Source organism: Oryctolagus cuniculus, chromosome 6 (assembly GCF_051225735.1).
Source record: "Oryctolagus cuniculus isolate XC-2025 breed Fujian yellow rabbit chromosome 6, ASM5122573v1, whole genome shotgun sequence".
NCBI lineage: Eukaryota > Metazoa > Chordata > Mammalia > Lagomorpha > Leporidae > Oryctolagus > Oryctolagus cuniculus.
In genome coordinates, this window is record NC_142872.1 from 8,082,487 (window position 1) to 8,102,494 (window position 20,008).

The window sequence follows — 20,008 nt, forward strand, 5'->3', positions numbered from 1 at the left end:
AGTACACACACGTATGTGCTGGCGTGCTGTGTAGAGAATCCCGGGGCCCTCTGTAGTACACACACGTGTGTGCTGGCGTGTTATTTAGAGAATCCCGGGGCCCTCTGTAGTACACACACGTGTGTGCTCGCGTGCTGTGTAGAGAATCCCGGGGCCCTCTGTAGTACACACACGTGTGTGCTGGCGTGTTGTGTAGAGAATCCCGGGGCCCTCTGTAGTACACACACGTGTGTGCTGGCGTGTTGTGTAGAGAATCCCGGGGCCCTCTGTAGTACACACACGTGTGTGCTGGCGTGCTGTATAGAGAATCCCGGGGCCCTCTGTAGTACACACACGTGTGTGCTGGCGTGCTGTGTAGAGAATCCCGGGGTCCTCTGTAGTACACACACGTGTGTGCTGGCGTGCTGTGTAGAGAATCCCGGGGCCCTCTGTAGTACACACACGTGTGTGCTGGCGTGCTGTGTAGAGAATCCCGGGGTCCTCTGTAGTACACACACGTATGTGCTGGCGTGCTGTGTAGAGAATCCCGGGGCCCTCTGTAGTACACACACGTGTGTGCTGGCGTGTTATTTAGAGAATCCCAAGGCCTTGTCTGACTGGGCCCTGCTGTGCCCCACTCTCCCCACCACTGTCACTTTTAGCAGGCTCTTTTAGAAGTGTGTGCGTCAGGGCGGGCGCTGTGGCATAGTAGGTTAAGCCGTCTTCTGTCTATGGCATTGGCATCCCATATGGGCGTCGGTTCAAGTCCCAGCTGCTCCATTTCCAATCCAGCTCCCTGCTAATGCACCTGAGAAAGCAGCAGAAGATGGTCCAAGTGCTTGGGCCCCTGCACCCATGTGACAGACCCGGAAGAAGCTCCTGGCTGCTGGCTCTTGGCTTCCACCTGGCCCACCACTGGCTGTTGTGGGAATTTGGGAATATTTCTTTCTCTCTGCCTCTGCCTCTCTCTGCCTTTTAAATTAATAAATGATTTTTTAAAAAGAAGTATATGTATCAGATGCACTTCCCAAAGTGTGTAGAAGGTGGAGTTAATGGAGACACCTGGTGCAAATATTTTTGAAATCTTTCCCTATGAGGAGTCTTCAAAAAATTGAAGAAAATGAGTATTGTGAAACATGTATGCATGGATTTCAGGTTTTTTTTTTTAAGATTTATTTATTTGTTTGCAAGTCAGAGTTAGAGAGAGAGGGATCCTCCATCCATTAGTTCACTCTCCTAATGGCTATAACAGGTGGAGTGGGGGCTGATCTGAAGTCAGAAACCAGGAGCCAGGAGCTTCCTCCAGGTCTCCCACGTGGGTGCAGGGGCCTAAGGACTTGGGTCATCTTCTACTGCTTTCCTAGGTCATAGCAGAGAGCTGGATTGGAAGTGGAGCAGCCAGGACTTGAACAGGCGTCCATATGGGACACGAGGTTTGCTGATGACGGCTTCAGTCACTGTACCAGAGTGCCAGCCCCAGATTTCACAGTTGTTTATAGCAGAATAAACTTCTCCTGCCTTTACTTATTTTCCACGAACTTTTTGAAGCCCTCTCATACACTCCCTCCCCTTTGGAAATGTCCTGTTTCGTGTTTGCTTGTGTGCTCGTCTCCCCTTGGGGAGCCACCCGTCTCTGACAACTGGACTCTGCTTGTTCCTTGGTGTCTCTGCACCTGGCCCCTGCTGGGCAAGGGTTGGCACCCACTTGGTATTCCAGGGACAGCTGCGCTGGCGTTGAGTAGGGACTTTAATTACGTTGCAGGTGTCTCTGCCGGCCGTGGCACCTTCCCTCTGTGGGTTGCTGCAAAGTGTGGCTAATGGTTGTAACAGGCAGAGGAGCGAGCAGGGCCCTCCCGAAGTCTCTGCCTCCTGGCAGATTTACATTATTAATTCATCTGAGGTCTGGGGAACCTGTGGCCAGCGGCTCCCTCCCCCGGAGCGCGGCTGGCCCGCTCCACTCCCCTCACACACACTAAGGAGGGCGAGCGTGGGGGCCCCGAGGTGATGGCGGGCATCAGAAATTCAGGGCTGGGAGAAACACCCCCGGCGCTCAGAGCCTGGCTGACTCCACGCAGGCACGGGGTTTTAAAGATTTATTCGGGCAGACTAACACAGCCGCTGAGTGCAGGAAGTGAAGCGGCCGGCGCTGCGCAGGTGGCAAGGGTCCCCCAGCTGAAAGTGGAGGGGGGAGCCCAGGGCCTGCCGCTCTTTCCTTCCCACGGCAGCTGCCGTCTGCAAGTTGCCTGCATCTCCTAAAAATTTAATCACAGCCTTGCGAGGACGTCTGCCGTTCCCAGGGACCGCAGAAGGCTGGATTCGGATGCGGGAAGACAGAGTTGCGCTGGTCTCCTTGACCCACTTAGCAATGTGGCTGACGAGGGAGGGTGAGCGGACTGCGCCTGGTTACCCACTCGCTTCCACAGGAAGTGCAGACGGGCGGGTGTGGCCTGGGACCTCGCGGAACAGGAAATGTGTGTGATTTTGTCCGGCTGCGGCAGCTCTGTTTGTATCTGCCCTTCCCGGGCCACGGCTTGATAATGGCAAAACCCAAACAGGACCCTGGCAATTTCCCAGGGTATCCACTTGCTACTTTCTTTTTGGATCGTCAGTGCTGACAAAAGACTTTTCTTAAAAAAATATTTATTTATTTGAAAAGCAGAGTTATAGGGAGAGTGAGAGAGCGAGAGCAAGAGCGAGAGTGAGAGCGAGAGCTTCCATCTGCTGGTTCAATCCCCAAAGCTGTGAAGGCCGGGGCCGGTCAGCCAAAGCCAGGAGCCAGGAGCTTCATCCGGGTCTCCCATGCGGGTGCAGGGGTCTAAGCACTTGGGCCGTCCTCCACTACTTCCCAGGTGCATTTGCAGGGAGGTGGATCGGACCTGGAGCAGCCCGGACTAAAACTGGTCCCCATACGGGATACAGGCACCCCTGGCAGTCTGTGCTACAATGCCACCCCTGAAAGACCGTTCTGTGTAACTCCCAGGCAGGCGTGTGTGTGCGGGTGGATCCGAGGCCCGTGGAAGGAGCCCGTCTTCTCCCAAGGCTGCATCCCATCTTCCTCCTCTGTGGAGGATGCTGTGGGCGTAGAGCCGTGGGGTGATTCAGCAGAGACACGTGCTGGTAACCGGACTCGTGGGTCAGCCGGCGTGCTTTGGTGGAGGCCGGACGGAACCTGGAGGCGAGGGCCAGAGACGGGCGTGCTGTGGCCGGAGTCGCGCCGCCGGTTGGAAGGCAGCTCCCCTGCTCACCGCTGGCTGTCTGCATTTTCCTTCTTGCTCAGCTCTCCTTCCTTGTTCCCCCGCGTGGCTTCCCCCGTCCGTGTCTTCACGCTGAGTCTGAGAGCAGCCAGGAACACACTTGGCTTTCCTTCTTGCTTTCTCTCCACTTCCAGGATTCCCTCCCTGCCCTCTGGGCTCCGGGCTCTTCCCCTACTTTCTGTTCTCTGGGGGCCTGGGTCTGGGTTCTAGGCTCTCCTGGCTGAACCAGGAGTGAGGGAAGGGTTGCAGGCTGGTGTTGTTCCTGTCGCTGATTTTGCCACAAAAGCCGAGCGCGGTGGGGCAGTGAGGAGGAACATTTGAAGTGCGGCAGACCCTCGTCTGCGGGCCTGCCGCTGGCACCAATGCGGGAGCCAGGGCCCGCGTCTCCCCATGGCCTCGCCTGGCCTCACCCCGTCTTCCCTGTGCAGGTGTGGGCGCTGCCTCTCCCACTGTCGGGCGCAGACCCTGGAGAAAGTCCCTGCATGATGTTCCTGCTTCCTCATCTATAAAATGGGGACTAGAACACCTGCCGTACAGGTGGGTGAGACTGAAGCGCTCCACACCCAGCCTGGATGGAGTCCACGGCTCTTTCTGTTGGGTGGTGCCAGCAGGGAGGCTGGTGTCTCAGGGACACTCGAAGATCCCTCGGAACCAAGAGGTCGGGAAGCAGGGCTGGGGCCATTATTACCTGGGCCTCCCCGTCCCTGTCCTGCACACATGGGCTTTTCTCTGCGGGAGTTGGGACAGGTGAGTCAGAACCCAGGAGGGTGGTGACAGAAGATAAGACGCCAGGGCCTTGGCCGTGTGGTCTGGGTCCCAGCTGTCCCCTGACCTCAGTGGGAGCTGGGTGCAGCGGGGCGCCTGGTGTCAGTTCTCCAGCTCGCTGGGGGCCAGTTCTGAGCCGACTCCGGCTAAGGGCTCTTTCCTGACGTGGCGAGAGCAGAGCTAAGGCTGCGCAGTAGGTGTGATCTGACCCTGCCAGGCGGCCGAGGGCTGCCACGCTCTTTCAGCACCTGTGTGGGACACGGGCCCCCTCCACCTGTGCCCACGGCCGCTGCGTGCCCCAGGCTGCTCTGCCATGCATGCCCTACGTCACCAGATGGTCCCAGGTCCAGCCTCTCCCAGGCCTCTTGCAACAGTGTCTGCCTTCATCCCTCGTCCGCCTACACCAGCCTGTCCAGGGCCGCTCCTGCCTAGCGATTTGGAGCAGTCCACACCAACCGCCTTTGCCCTCTGTTCCAACAGAAACTGCACCTGCAGACAGAGATGGGCGCTTCCTGCAGCAATGCAAGTCCTGGGTGTGTCCTCAGCCGACTGTGCTCCCGCCTTGGGGGACCTCACGGGGAAGGCTCGTGAGGACGCCCCTAGGTGACCCCGGGTCCAGACTCTCAGCCCCTGCAGAACCTCCTCGTCTGGGTCTCCCACCCCAGCAGCGCATAGGCCCGGCCACTGCAGGTCTTGGGGGTCGCTTCCATGCCCAGCGCGTGACTCCAGGTGAGCCCACTCCTGCTGTGATGAGGCCGGAACGAGGCTCGTGGTGCCGCAGAGTGAAGCGGATCAGCGGGGGCCGGGCCCAGCATAAAGATCCGCTTTCCGGTTGCCTCGTCTCTCGGCTTGTTCGGGTTTCTGCGCTCCTGTCAGCGCCCCGTTTTGTGAATGGAGACTTTTCTGCTTTGCCCTCAGAATGTATCCTCACGAGCTGCTGGAAGAAGGCCCTGTGAGCTCAGCACCGGACAATGCTGGGGGCTCAGGCCCCTTCTGAGCATGTGGGTAAGTCCCAGAGGCTGGGCTCTGCCTCCCGGGGGTGCACCCGCACCCACTGCCTCAGAGGGAGCGCTGGAGACGGTGTTCTCCCATGGCCGCTCCCCTCACTTTCACTGCAGATTCTGAGGCCGCGCACAGAGCTGTGCGTGGGTTGTTTATGGCAGGTCATCTGCTATGGTGAGCTGTGACACCTCCGTCATCAACCATCCAACTAAACAAGTTTTCACAGTGGGCTCCTGGAATGCCCCGGGGGGAGCAGTGCGTTTGCCCAAACCCTGACGCTCACTCCCGGCTGCCTCTCGCCGTAAACCTCGCGAGGACATGGCAGGGCATTCCTGAGGGTGGCCCACATGCTAGCCCTGGATCCCAAGCACTCCTGGACTAGGCATCAGCCCTGCGACCGCCCTGTGCCTCACCTCCCTCAACTGTGAACGGAGGAGGAGGTCAGACGTCCTGGTTGGGGTTGTTGGGAGTCGAGAAGGAGCACAGACGCACAAAGCCGGGAGCACGGCTCCGGCACGTGGGATGTGAGTGCATTTGCTGAGCATTAATCCATGCGTTGTGCTAGAATTCAGCAGAGAGACGTCACCAGTGGGCCAGGGCCACGGCTTCGCAAAAATGGGAGAATTTGGTCCTTCATGGTTTGATTTACTTCTTAAGTGGCTGTTAAAAGAAGATGAGGTGTAATGCAGAGAGCGCCACGGCGTCCGTGGCCACAGGTGTTTTGGTTTTGTGACGTAGGCAGGTGCGTTGGCTGTCGATGGCGCTGGTCCTTGGTAGTGGGGAGCTACTTGGAGTGCCGGGGTTTCAGTGCTGGAGGGAAACGCCTTTGGGCTGTGGGGTGCACCGGCAGGCCTCCCGATGGAGTAGTGCTGTGTCCCATGCAGGGCCTCCCTCCTCGCGTTCCCCACACACCTGCAGGGCACTGCACGCTGTCGGTGTCCCTCCAGGACCGCTGTGTCCATACCTGAACCGGCAGGCGAGGTCTTGTTGGGTCTGCCTGTCACAGAGCCACTGAGGGGAAGACACAGCTCTCTGTCCCCTGACAGGTGCCTGAAGTCCCCTCAGAGGGAGCCCCTACAACATCTCTGTGCTGCAGCCTGCAGAAACAGAAAAGAGTGTTGAACTGTGTAACTAGGACTTGTCAGAAACTGGACAGCTAGGATGACTATAAGGAGGATGTCACAGTGGGGTGCTGGCTTCCTGCTCACAGGTTCTCATCCCCCCATCCCCGACTCCCACCCCTGTCCCCTCCCCCAGTCCTTTAGGTCTTCGCTGGGGCTGATGAATCATGAATTTGGGTCCCCTCTGGCGTCCCATTGCAGCCACCTTCCCAGGAGTTGATGCACTGCAGTCCCTCCCGGTCTTCACCGTAGGAGCTCAGCAGGGCTCGGTAACTGAACAGGACTGGGCTTCGTGCACTTAACCCCCGAGACTTAAGGAAACAGCTAGCGGATTGACAGACCAAGGGTGGAGACTTGGTCTAATAGTGGGGTCTGGGAGGTGGACCTGCAGGGAGGTCCTTGCTCACTGGGGCGGGTAGCGGTCTCTGAGTGGGGTGTGCTCCGTGCGCCCCTCCCTCTGCTCCCCGTCTCCCTGTGCCGGCTTCCTCCGTGGGCGTTCACGCACCCGAGATCTTCCTTCCTGAGATGCTCCACTCCAGGATTTTCGTTGAATCCGTGCACAGCGGACTAATGGCATCAAGGTTCCCTTTTATTCCCAGAGAGGGCAAGGGGCCTCCAGAGATGGGGCCGCTCTTGGGGTGTGTCAGCTCAGTCCCCTGGCAATCACAGTGTGGACGCGTGGACTCAGGGAGCCCTGTAAGAGCTCAGGACCCCTGGGAGGGGAGGGGAGGGGAGGGGCAGGGGAGGGAGGAGGTGCACGGCCTCAGGCTGGGTGCCCCAGGTGATGTCCCCAGCACCCATCCCTGCCTTCAGATCCCAGGGAGAGGTCGGGTCCTCATGTCCTGCTTTCAGAGTGGCTGCCCGCTGTCCCTCTATCCTGCTGTGGCTTTAGGCTGGTGAGGCAGGAGGCTGGGGAGCCCAGGAGGGTTTGGAGGGTGTCTCATGCTCAGGGGCCTGGTGCAGAGCCTGGTATACAGTCGGGGCTTACTAGATAGTGACCAGCGGAGCTCTCTCCTGCTCATGCATGTTTTGTGCCAATGCTGCGTCCTGTCCAATAACAGTGACTCTCACCTCTTGCTCCTGGACACGGTGGGATGGCTGAAGGGACCAGCGCATCAGCCTGTGGGCGGGCAGGGCGTGCTCCACCTGTCAGTCATTCCAGAAGCGTGCGTTAGGTTGCAGCATCGTCGGACTCTGCTCGGCGCTGGAACTGGAGGGGAGTACCGAGAAGCGTCATCATCTCTTTGGCTCAAGATCTTTGAAACTGAGCTGGTGGCACGGGTCTTAGCCAAGCGCCACGATTAAATGGTGATGGCAAAACACCGAGACCTGTTCTCGGGCAAGTGGAGCTTCGGGGCTGGGGAGGTTCACATGGGAGTCAGGACGTGAGCAGGAGCGATGGGCAGGGCAGACTTCCTGGGCCGGTGGACTGGCTCAGGGGACCGAGCCGTGGGGACGGGCCTGTGCGTGGCTCGTGGGAGGAGGGAGCCTTCCAGGGGCACTGGGAGGAGTGTGCATGAGAGCGGGAGGGAGAGGAGGCGTTCAGGGTCAAGTTATGGAGAATCAGGACACGTAGGCTGTGACCTTGCTGCCAGCCTGGGCCCAGGGGTCAGCCAGCAGCTGCCATGTCCAGGGTGGCAGGGGCAGTAGCGGGGCTTGGAAGCCGTGAGGGAGGTCACTTGGCACCTCCACTTTACGCTGGCCTCTTGGTTTCGATTTCACCCCAGTCCGCACCTAGCTTTTTTTTTTTTTTTTTTTTTTTTTTTTTTTTTTTTTTTACAGGCAGAGTGGACAGTGAGAGAGAGAGAGAGACAGAGAGAAAGGTCTTCCTTTGCCATTGGTTCACCCTCCAATGGCCGCTGCGGCCGGCGCACTGCGCTAATCCGATGGCAGGAGCCAGGTGCTTCTCCTGGTCTCCCATCGGGTGCAGGGCCCAAGCACTTGGGCCATCCTCCACTGCACTCCCAGGCCACAGCAGAGAGCTGGCCTGGCAGAGGGGCAACCAGGACAGAATCCGGCGCCCCGATCGGGACTAGAACCCGGTGTGCCAGCGCCGCTAGGCGGAGGATTAGCCTAGTGAGCCGCAGTGCCGGCCCCCAGCTTTTTGACAAAAGGAAGCTGGCATTGCTGAGCCAGCCTAGGGCTCCTGTAAGGTGGAGGCTTCCCCGCCCGGGTGTGCATGAGCCTTCCTCTGGGATCGTATTTTAAATGCTGATTCCTGGGTTCTCACTCCTGCCCCAAGCAATTTTGGATTCAGTAGAGTAGGGGCCCAGGGAGCTGCAGTTTTGCAAGGGACCCTGGTGGCCTGTGGACCACACCTTGTGAGTGGGGAAGAGCAGGTGACCAACGCCAGGAGCAGTGCAAAGCCCAGACAATGGGTAGCTAAGGAAGGGCCTGAGGGAAAAGCCAGAATTAGCCACCAGGACGCTGCCGGGTGCTGAAGTTTAAATACGGCTGAGAGCACTTAGTACAGTGCTCACCGTTTAGGGTTCGCCTGAGTTTGATGAGGAGTGCTAGGTACGATAGGCACAAAAATGGTCTGATTTCCAGAAGCCGGGCAGGGAGAGTCCTCAAAGCTCACCCTGATCCAGGGCCGACCCCAAGCAGCCACTTGAATTCGCACCTCACCGTCAGCCGGGCCTGGAGAGCTCATTTAAAGCCTGCAATTAACCGCAAGTTACAGCCGGCCTGGCTCTGAGAGGAGCCGGCTTCCTTCCCTGCCACACGGTTTGAAGGATCCGGTGGCCTGGCCCTCCGGTGCAGTAAGCCGACTCCTCCGGAGCCCTGGGTCTGCCGGCCTGGCCCAGCCTGCAGGTGGCCCCTCCCTGGGCTCGGGGTCCCAATCCGGGTCCTCTCCAGCAGCAGTGTGGGGAGGGCTTGGCCAGGACGCAGAATGCAGATCCCCCCTCTGTCCCCACAGGTGGGAAAGCCTGGGCGGTGTCTGTGGGACCTGACCCAGCTTCCGGTCCCTGTGATGGAGAGCTTCTGCGAACTCACTGGAAGTGGGGGCCTCAGCAGGGACCCCAGGGTCTGTCCTGTGTGAACTGTTCTTCCCCTCGGAGCTTGGAGAAGGCAGGCCGGGCAGGGCACGAAGCCATCCTGACGCCCAGCGGGCTCTGCACAGTCAGGGCTGCGGTGTGAGAACGGGCCCGGGCTGGGGAGGGGGTTCAGTGAACTTCCTCCAATTGGGATTAGGCTTCAAGGAAGTTGTAAAAGTGTGTTTTGTTTCTGTAAGCACAGCCACGGGGAAAAGCCTCCCTAATGCTTACTTCATGAGGAGTTCAGCACTGGCTCTGTGTCTTTTTTTTTTTTTTGACAGAGTTAGCGGCAGCGAGAGATAGAGAGAAAGGTCTTCCTTCCGTTGGTTCACTCCTTAAATGGCCACCACCATCGGTGCTGTGCTGTTCCAAAGCCAGGAGCCAGGTGCTTCTCCTGGTCTCCCATGGGGTGCAGGGCCCAAGCACTTGGACCATCCTCTACTGCCTTCCCGGGCCACAGCAGAGAGCTGGCCTGGAAGAGGAGCAACCAGGACAGAATCCGGTGCCCCTACCGAGACTAGAACCTGGCACCCATATGGGATGCCAGCGCCGCAGGTGGAGGATTAACCAAGTGAGCCACGGCGCCCGCCCCTGGCTTTGTGTCTTACCTGGGATGACAGCCGCGGGGAGAGTCTGGCCACGAAGGAGACACTTTTGGGGCTACCCTGGCTGCACGGATGCAAGCTGGACGGGTTTGGCTGGGTGGAGAGAGGGCCAGGCACTCAGCAGGGAGTGCCTGGGGCCGCTGCCTTCAGCCTGGGTGAGCCCAGAGCACCTGCCCCGACCCCCAGACTCAGGCACGAACTCTTGCAACGCAGTCGGGGAGACAAACTCCCCACTTCCTAGAGTCATCAACCACAGGTGCCGGAAGGGGTCCTCGGCTCCCTCAGTGACAGGTCGCCCCTCACCCTCCCAGGGGCCGCGTGAGACTGGGGGAGGGAAGCAGCTGTGGAACTAACAGAACCTGCACTGAAGGCCGACGCCTGTTTCAAGAATGTCAAACATGTTGCTCTCTGAGATTCCACCTTGGCAGGGAATGGGTGGCTCCCTGTTGCTCCCCCAGGACCACCCAGTCTCCAGCTCCGAGAACGCCCATCCTGCCCTGTTCTGACCAGTGCCCAGCCTTTGCCCTCCCTCTCACGCCTGGTACCGGAATCGCTGGCCCAGCCGGCTCCTCGTCTCACCAGGGCCTGCTTGGTTCAGGAAAATCTGGTGTAGGAGAACCAAGGGCCTCGGAAGCAAAGACAGAAGTGGACAGATCCAGGAATCCTGGGGTATGGTTTACGGGTGACGCCGTGGACAGAAGCCACATAACACAGATCCCACACTGTGGAGTGGCAGCTGGGGCTTGTGTGCTACGCCAAATGTGTATCTAGACTTGGTCAGGAAACGTCAACAGGTCAGGCATCAGTGAAGGGACACTGCAGGTGTCCGTGTCCAGCACGGGACACACCTGGACCACCCGAGTGACCATTTATCCCACAGGTTTGGGTTCAGCCAGGGCCCCAGAGTGGGCAAGATGGAGGTTACGACCAAGACGGCTGTGGTTGCATCACGCTGGCCTCCCTGCGTAGGTAGAGGGGAAGGAGCCAGGTGGGCGATGGCAGAGGGGGACGGGGAGGGTAGCGTCTTCCGTCCCCCCGGTGCGCACCCAGTGTCTCAGAACCTGTGCCTTTCCCGTGGGTGCTCCCTGAAGTCTCCACGACCCACACTTCGATGTGTTTCCCAGAACCCCGCGGTGTGGGCTCTTCCGGGAGCCTGGGCTTGGGGACCAGCCTGGAGGAAGGTGTCCGTCCGCGTGACGGGGATCTGCCCGAGGCTTGGCTCGCGGCCCTCTTCCCTGCCCACCCCTCTCCAGTCGGCTCAACAGCAGGCGTGACAGAAACCAAAGGGGAGGAAGCATCGCCAGTGTGGGCGGCACGCTTCCCACGCGTGTTGTTGAACTTGTGGAGTGGGCTCCATGCCGGCTGAACACGGGTGTCCCTGTGCCTTCCACGTTGTAGGGAGTCGCAGCATCCCCCTAGGGCTGCCTTCGCAGTCTTCCACGAGTCGTACTGGCCATGACCCTGGCTTCCACCCTGCTTCCAGGCCTGGTCCTGTGCAGCCTTCTTTATTTTGTGGGCGGTCCAGGCAGCCTGAGTGACTGGACAGACAACCAGACATGCTCCTCTGTTCCTTTCGTTCATCTTGTCTGTGTGTGTGTGAGAGAGAGAGAGAGAGAGTTATTCAGTCATTGACTATTTTATCCAAGAGACACAGGAGGCACTGATGTTTACTGAGCTGCTGCTCTGAGCCAGACTAGAAGCATTGCATTGTGGGCCTCATCTCCGTGGGCTTGCTCTGCTCCTGCCTCTGAAGCCTCGGGCGCTGTGCCTGTTCCCCCGGCTTCCGCTCCTGTAACTGCCGTTAGCTCGGGTTAAGATGGCTGACTTGCCAGAACCGCCTTCTCCTTGCTCCAGAGGGGGTTGCAGACTGTTAGAGCTGTGTGCATGCCGGGGTCCGAGCAGCGCTGGGGTCGCCCGGACACAGCGGGCTGGGCCTCCTCTCCGAGGAGGGCCAAGTGATTTTTAGGAGTTCAGCAGACACGGACGTTATTTTATTATTGTGCAGAAAGAGCAGGAAATGGTGGAAAGGGGCTTGACTTCTCCCTGGGCTTTGGGGTGTCTCGCGCTCTGGCCACACAAAACACGGGGCACCCGCAGCCAGGACGAGGGGCAGAGGCGACTCGGTCCACAGGTGTGCGTGGGTTTTGCTTGCAGAATTTTCACCAGAAGAGCTGCAGCAGCGAGCTTGTCCAGCCCACACCCGGGCATTGTCATCTCCGTTGGGTGCAGCTGGGATTGGGTGCAGCTCTGCTGGGTGCAGCTGGGCGGACCTGCTTTGCTGCTTCCTTCCCGGGCCTTGCCTAGGTCACGATGAATGAGAAGATGTTAAAATACATCCTGGAGACTCAGCAAGGCTCCTGGGCCTCAAATCCCTGGGCCAGCCTCATGCATTTTATTTATGTATTCATTTATTTATATGATATCTGGTGCAGAGACACGGATGAAAAATTAAAGTGTCAGTTCATCAGAAGGACCTACAGTGGAGACAGGTGGACATCAGAGCTGCTGAACTTAGCGACACCTCCAGCGGCCCAAACAGCAAGGTCATTACCCAGCGGCTTGGACCGAGGGAAGCCTCTCTCCTCCCGGAGCCGGGCCCAAAGGCAGGCCTGGGAACCCTCACCCGGCTCCAGCCGTGGCCTGTAGCAGCCCAAACCCAAACAGAAGCAGCTCGCCAAAGAGCCGAACAAACAGAGCAGCATCAGCCCTCGGCCAGCTCTGGGGAGTTGCCCAATTTGGCTGCTGGCTCCCGGCCCCAGGGAATTACGTAATTCCCAGGCCAGGGCCCCCGGAGACAACTTCAGCCTCATCCTAGGCTTCGCTCCTAGGAGCCGCAGCAAAAAATAGGTGAGACTCTCGCTTCCACTGATGCAATGGGGCTGCCAGCTTTTCTTAGGTCCCTGTGCTGCGAGGGGAGTTGGGGACGTGTGGAAGGAGATGCCATGTGTGTGAGGGGAGGTGATGGATTCCACTTCTCCCTGCCAGACTGGCTAGGAACGTGGCGTCTGCGCCGTCCGTGTGGCCTCCAGAGCTCCAAGGCCAAGGCTGCCACCACCCAGAGCGGGCAGCAGCTTCCTTCTGCAGGGCGTGGCCTGATCTTTTGGCCGTTGGCTCAGGAGAGGCAGATGCGGCAGGTGGCTGGTGTGGGAGCCAGTGATCGGAAAATCTGCCAGGGCCTGGATCCCAGACACTTGTGCCCTCCTCGATACGTGTGCTGGCCCCGTAACGTCACAAGTGAGGAACTGGGTCTCAGAGGTAGAGCGGCAGGAACTCCAGTGGGCCGGCTGGCGGGACTCCCAAGCCTGTTCCATAGCCCAGGCCAGGGGCTCTGCTCCGGAAGTCCTGGGGGTTTTGGTGAAAGCACCCAGTGCCTTCAGTAGCTCCCATGGGTGCTGATCCCACAAGCGATGCCTGCACGGCCCCCCGACAGTACTGCCCAACACCCACATGCTGGTGCAGTGTGGAGGACTTGAAGTTAAACCTGGAACTTGCTCATCCCACCAGCCACACGCAGTGACTTCCCGGGTAGTGCTGACCCCCAGAGGACGTCCATCGTCTCCCAGCGTTACTGGCCGGCCCTGGGACATGCAGGCTCCTCCTTGTTAGAGCACCATGCAGTCAGGGTGGAGGGACCACCCATTCCACCACGCTTCTGACCTCCATCTGCCCCTGCGCGGTCTGCTCCTGGGCGTCTTCCACTGACTGGTGAATTTGGGAAGAGCAATGAGCTACCTCCTGGGAACACAGGTTCTCCTGCTCCTCCAGGGCCCTATCCCTGTGTGGGCAGGGGGAGAGGGTCCCTGAACGTCTTCTGTTTGCCTTTGAACTCGCTCTGCACCCTGGTGCTCCATGCCCGGGGCTGCAGCGGCTGACCTGTGTGATCTGTCCTCTGACCTCTGTCAGACCCGTTAGGTCACGAGGTCACACACGCCCAGCAAGCAGTGCATGGTGAAGATGAAGAGCCCCATCTGGGGTTCAGCACCAGCCGGCCAAGGGCACAGGGCAGCACCCGAGCGGGTGGCAGGGACCCAACCAGCTGCCACTCGCGCGGACTCCTCTCTCAGCTCCCACCTGTGCTGGTGGCCACACCTGGCTCAGAGACGGTTGGCGTTTTATAGGGTGTGAGCGGAAAGGATGTTTGCAGCTGGGGTCCAGGTGGGGCCTGGAGAAGAGAGGTGCTCCCGGCAGGTGCAGGGCTGGGAGGAAGCCACAGTAGCCACGGTGTGTGGAGAGAGCCGTGGTCACTAAGAAGTGGCCTTCCCAGCCATCAGGGCCTGGACAGAGAAAGATGGGAAGGGTTGGGACAGGAGGCTGGTGTGTGCAGGGTGTGGAGAGGTCAATGCAGGCATGACAGGGACGTGTGACAGGGACGACATGCACCCCAGAAGAGGCACAGAGCAACCGAGTCAGCAGAAGGGCCCAGCAGGCGACGTCAGTCGTGGCCAGAGGTGGCCGCCGTGCCGGGGCCAGCAGCCTGCCCTTGTGCTCCCGCAGGCTGCTCCCCAGGAAGCCTCCCGCCTGCCAGCCCCTTCCTGGAGCTGCAGCTGGGGTGGGGCTAAGACCGTGCGGCTCTTCAGCTCTGGGCTCCTCCCTGCCCACCACTGGGGTCTCTGAGTCCTCTGTGGCAGGGCCAGGTGACCGACTCCCCCCTCACAGGTGGAGCCGGGACCCCCAGTCCTCCCCACGTCATGCCCCTCCCCTAGTGGGGTCACTGTGCTACTAAGAACCTGAATGGGGAGGCTGCTTCCTGCTGCTCCCTCGGGAAACCCAACCCCATCCAGGTTCCTGGACCGCAGCGGGATGAAGCGGCTTTGTGTTCGGGTGGCTCAAGGGTGTGCATGCTCCCTTGTAGGTGTGTGTGTGTATGGACATGTTTGTGTATTTGTGTGTGGGTGAGCATGTGTGTATGTAAGAGCTTGTGAGATTTTCTGAGTGTGTGAATGTGTGTGAACATGTGAGTATGAACTTGTGTGTGTGTGTGTGAGTGTGTGTGAGTGTGTATGAGTGTAAGCATTGTGAGTGTGAGCATGTGCGTGAGCATGTACGAATGTGTGAGTATGAACATGTGTCTGAGTGTGAGCATGTGTGCACAAACATATGAAGGTATGTGTGAGTGTGAGCATGTGTGTGAGCATGTATGAATTGTGAGTGAACATGTGTGTGAGTGTGAGCATGTGTGTGTGAACAGTATGAGTGTGCCTGAGTGTATGTGGATGAACGTGTGTGTGAGTGTATGAACATTGAGCATGTGAGTGTGAGCATGTATGAATGTGAGTGTGGGCATGTGTGTTTAACATGACTGCGAGCACGCGAGCATTGTGTGAACACGTACGTGAGCATGAGCATACATGAACATGTATGGCTGTGTGAACATGTATGACTTGTGTGAGCATGTGTGTGAACATGTATGTGAACATGTACGTGAGTGCGTGGACGGCATCTATCGAGACACCTTTCACCAGGACAGCCGTGTTCGCACCTGGAGAGAGGCCCTGATGGGGTCGGCCGGCCCGTGTCGCCGGTACTGGAAGTTACTCAGGCCGTTGGTGCACACCGGCTCTAAAATGGCACTTTTTTTTTTTTTTTAAGCACATTGTTTCCTGACGTAATTAAAAGATGACATCGCTCTATAAAAGTGTAATTAAACTTTATGGTCAGGCCAGGACCCCTTTCTGTGCCTTCTGGGGACACAAGCGCTCGCCCCAGAGGATGGACTGTTGGCGTCCGGACTTTTCCACCTTGGCGGCGTCCGTCAGGCTGTGGATCTGCAGCTCCAGGAGCCGCTGTTTGGGAACTGGGAGGGGGGTGGGGGCTCTGAGCATGTGCCAGGAGGACGGAGCCGGCTGACGGGCAAGTCAGCACGTCGGGGTGTTCACGCAGTGCGGGACCTTGGAGTGCTGCCCCGAGTCACAGAGGAGCCTGCAGGAAGACAGAGTGACAGGCCTCTGCATGGTCAGGGCTGTGGGGAAACGCTGGCCTCCTGGGAACACCCTGAGTTTGCTGCGAGAAGCAGGAGTAAGGAGTGGGACGCGTGGCCTCCTGCCGTTGGCTCTGACCTTGGCTTTCACGCCTTGTTCCTTCCCTTCCTAACCACTGCTTCCCGTGGGTTAAGATGGAAGCCATAGCTGCCTCCCACGAAGCCGTCGCGTTTGCGCTCATCAGCGGCCAGCTGCACTCAGCCGGTCGGAACTGCAAGTCCAAGTGTGGGAATGGGTGGACACGGCTCCCGGGCCCGTCTGAGGGATGAGGGGCTGAGCAGTGACAGGGGCGTCCTGTGGGGACCTGCCCGCTCTGGCTGCTGCTGAGGGCCGGGGAGAAACCGGCAGATGGACCGGTTCCCCGGGAAAGACACCCCGCTGCAGGCTGCGTGAGGTGTTTGTGGTAAAGACTCTGTATTACTTTCACTGCAGAATTCTGGGCTCGTGGCTGGGGAGGGGGGACCTTAGCCCCAGGGAGGGAGGTGGCGGCACTGGGCTGGGCGCTGCTTTGCCGGGACGTGGTTTTGGGCAGTGGGGATGTTCGTTGTCCTTGCCTTTGGGCACAGTCCATGTCCCTTTCCTGTGCGTGCGTGCGTGTGCGTGTGTATGTGTGTTGGGTGGGGGTGGGGAGGCGGCCATCTTTGGGGGGTGGCTGGGAATGGCTAGGGGAGCAACGAGGCGCTCGGGGCCCCTCTGGCAATCTGTGCTGTAGTTTAAGGATGACTCCGATGCTGGAACACAGAGAAGGGATCCCTGTACAGGGACCTCTTTGGGGGGCAGAAGACGCTCAGCTGTAGGGTCAGCGGCCAGTGCAGGACTCCCAGCTAAAGGAGCACTTCCTAAGCGTGATTGTGCTCCAGGCTGTGCATGGGAGAAACCTGTGCTAATCTGAAAAGCACACCGAATGGACTGAGCCCCCTGCGTTTTCCTTTGTTGAATCTGCCACGCTCACCGGGTCACACGGTGAGATAGTTAATGCAACGTCTTTTTAACCTGAGGACGTGTCGCTGTCCGAGCCCTATTGTCTCTCTGACCCGGAGCCGTGCGTCATGGCCTTTACTTTGAACGCACAAGTGTTGGCTATCAGATTGACTCACGGCAGGTTTTCCTAAGCCCTGCGTGCCCTGAGATGGGACAGATTTTCTCAAAACCACGCCTCCCTGCGCCCGGCTGTCACTGGGTCAACACTTGCAAAAGCAAAATCCTGCATGAAGCAGAGCGGTCCCGGGCAGGGACTGTGCATAATGTCGGGGGCGCATCCGTGGGCTGCCACACAGCCTTCTCCGCGAGCCTCAGCAGCTCTGGAAGTTTCTCCAAGTCTGGTCACGGGGTGCATCCCCACGCGCACCTCAGGCGGGCAGCCTGGTCCTTGCTCACTCCAGCGCTGCCCTCAAAAGAGGAAATTGTGCCAGACGAGAAGCCCCAGGTCCTCCCGAGACCCCCATGAGGTCAGAGCCGTCCCAAGCTCACCGTCCCCACAACCATGCTCCCCACCCCCACCGAGCGGGGACCTCACCCTTGTGCTCTGTTTGCATCTTTTTCCTCCAACAGCAGGGCCAGGTGGCCTGCAGGTGCCACGGATAGGATAGGAGAGGCCTCCCGCTCGGTCAGTTTGGTTTTCAGCAGCTCCGTCTCTTTTCACTTGCAGAGTAAGGGTTATAGTACCCCTGGCATTGCAGGACGGTGTGCGACTTAGCTGGTCCGAGCGTGTAAAGCCCAGTATGACGACACAGCGGGTGGAAAATGATGGTGAGAGCTGCTGTGGGGCTGGCGTCTGTCTGTGCTGTGCACCAACCCCACTGTCTGTCAGCAGCAACCGCCTCATGGCCTCAGTAAGGCGGCTCTCACTGCGCTTTGGCATCGGCAGGTGCCGTGGGGAGCTCGCACCTGTTGCTCCTGGCTCCTCTTCTTACTCTTGGGTGTGTCACCTATGGCGGTGGGGTGGGGGGGATCTGTGCTCCTCCAGGGGTCCCTGCTGGTTCAGGGTCTGTGCAGGAAAGACGAGTTCTGCCCCAGAGCGTACGCTGCTGAGTTGTCGTGCAGGGGTTTTCTGAACAGCGCCTCTCAGATCTGGTAGAACTCAATATCCCCCTTGCTCTCAGGCCAGCCTTTGGGGTCGCCAAGAGTTTCAGATGCTAATTAAACACCTGAGTTCATATGTTCAGCATTGTAGGAGGCAGCAGCCTGCAAATTAATATGCGTGTTTGAGAGTTGGTACTGGAGCTATCTGAATATTCTGTTACACCAATATTCTATGTCTTTTTGCTGATTTTTAGAAATGGATGTTTTCGTTTATTTTTTGTGACTTCTTTCCTTTATATACCCCGTTTTGGAACCAACACAGCGATCATTTTAGTGGGGTTGGGCTTCTGGCTTGCTGATTGGATGAAGTACTTTGTTCCCTAAAGGCGCCTCACAATTTTTTTTTTTTTTTTTTTTGACAGGCAGAGTGGACAGTGAGAGAGAGAGAGAGAGAGAAAGGTCTTCCTTTGCTGTTGGTTCACCCTCCAATGGCCGCCACGGCTGGCGCGCTGCGGCCGGCGCACTGTGCTGATCTGATGGCAGGAGCCAGGTACTGCTCCTGGTCTCCCATGGGGTGCAGGGCCCAAGGACCTGGGTCATCCTCCACTGCACTCCCTGGCCACAGCAGAGAGCTGGCCTGGAAGAGGGGCAACCAGGACAGAATCCGGCGCTCTGACCGGGACTAGAACCCGGTGTGCCGGCGCCACTAGGTGGAGGATTAGCCTAGTGAGCCACGGCGCTGGCTCACAATTTGTTTTATAAAGAAGGAAGATGGCGCACAGTGGTTGAGCCACTACCGGCACTGCTGGCATCTCATTTCCGAGTGCTGGTTCCAATTTGTGCTGCTCCACTTCTGATCCAGCTCCCTGCTAACGCACCTGGGAAAGCAGCGGAGGATGGCCCGAGTGCCTGAGTTCCTGCCCTTACACGACCGGGAGACCTGGATGCAGTTTGTGGCTCCTGGTGTCAGCTTGGCTCAGCCCCTGCTGTTGCAGCCATTTGGGGAGTGAATCAGCATGTGGAACATCTCTTTCTGTTTTGTTTCTTTCCTTTTTTTTTTTTTTAAGATTTATTTGGGGACCCATACTGTGGTGTAGTGGGTAAAACTGCCACCTGCAGGGCCGGCGTCCCATATGGCACCTGTTCGAGACCCGGCTGCTTCACTTCCGATCCAGCTCTCTGCCATGGCCTGGGAAAGCAGTGGGAGATGACCCAAGTGCTTGGGCCCCTGCACCTGCGTGGGAGACTTTGAGGAAGCTCCTGGCTTCAGGTCAGCCCAGCTCCAGGTGTTATGGCCATTTGGGGAGTGAACCAATGGATGGAAGACTTTGTCTGTCTGTCTGTCTTTCTCTCTCTCTCTCCTCTCTGTAACTCTGCCTTTCAAATAAAAATAATTTTTTAAAAAAATTTATTTGTGTGAAAGGCAGAGAGAGGGGAAGAGACAGCAAGAGAGATATAGATGTTCTATCAGCCACAACACCCAGGGCTGGGCCAGGCTGCAGCCAGGAGCCAGGAACTCCATCTAGGTCTCCCAAGTGGGTGCAGGGGCCCAAGCACTTGGGCCATCTTCTGCTGCTTTCCCAGGTGCATTAGCAGGGAGCTGGATGGGAAGTGGAGCAGCCGGGACTTGAACTGGCACCCCTAGGGGATGCCGGCACTGCAAGCGATGACTTAGCCTTCTAAGCCACAGCGCCCGCTCCCACTGTTGTTCCTTGATTCTACAAATAATGCACTGATGGTTTCTAAACAGCTGCTGGAGAGGACCGGGGGGCGGGGATGAAGCAGGGAAGCAGCACGGGAGGTCGGGTGGGAGAGAGATCCAGAAGGCTGGTGCGTGTGGCCCCGCTTGTCCGCAGCGGACCTCAAGGTCCAGGAGCCACTGGAGGCCCTGTAAGCAATTCTGTGAGCTGCTCAGTGATGGCCCGAGGCCTTCTTTCCGGAACAAGTGAATGCGGTCGGAATGGAAATGAGGTGAGCTGACTTGACCTTGGCAGTGCAGGGGTGCAGGGACAGGGTCCCAAGGAGGACCCCTTGGGGCCGGCCTGGCTAGAGTTTACCGTCCTGCCTTTGGGTCCCCAGTGCCTTACAGTCACAGTCCCTTCGTACAGCGTCTGTGTGAGGTCCACAGCAGGCCATGCCGGGCCACGCTGCCGTCCGGATTCTCCCTGTGCTCGCAGATGGAGGATGAGCAGAGAGCAGCCTCTCCGCTCCCGAGCGCCTGTCCTCTGGGCAGCGGGACTTTCT

General features: G+C 58.6%; 1 long non-coding RNA gene across 13 annotated transcripts in view; it reads left to right on the forward strand.

The window, feature by feature from the left end:
• Positions 1-1,680: 1,680 nt before the first annotated feature.
• Positions 1,681-20,008, forward strand: part of LOC149126002 (uncharacterized) — a 151,511-nt gene continuing 133,183 nt past the window's right edge. For 3 of the 13 annotated variants that reach the window (XR_016235107.1, XR_016235104.1, XR_016235102.1), the window contains exon 1: positions 1,801-5,003. This is a non-coding gene — a long non-coding RNA (uncharacterized LOC149126002). Of the gene's footprint in view, positions 5,004-20,008 lie in introns of all 13 variants that reach the window. The other 10 variants (XR_016235097.1, XR_016235109.1, XR_016235108.1 and 7 more) reach the window with 10 other exon arrangements.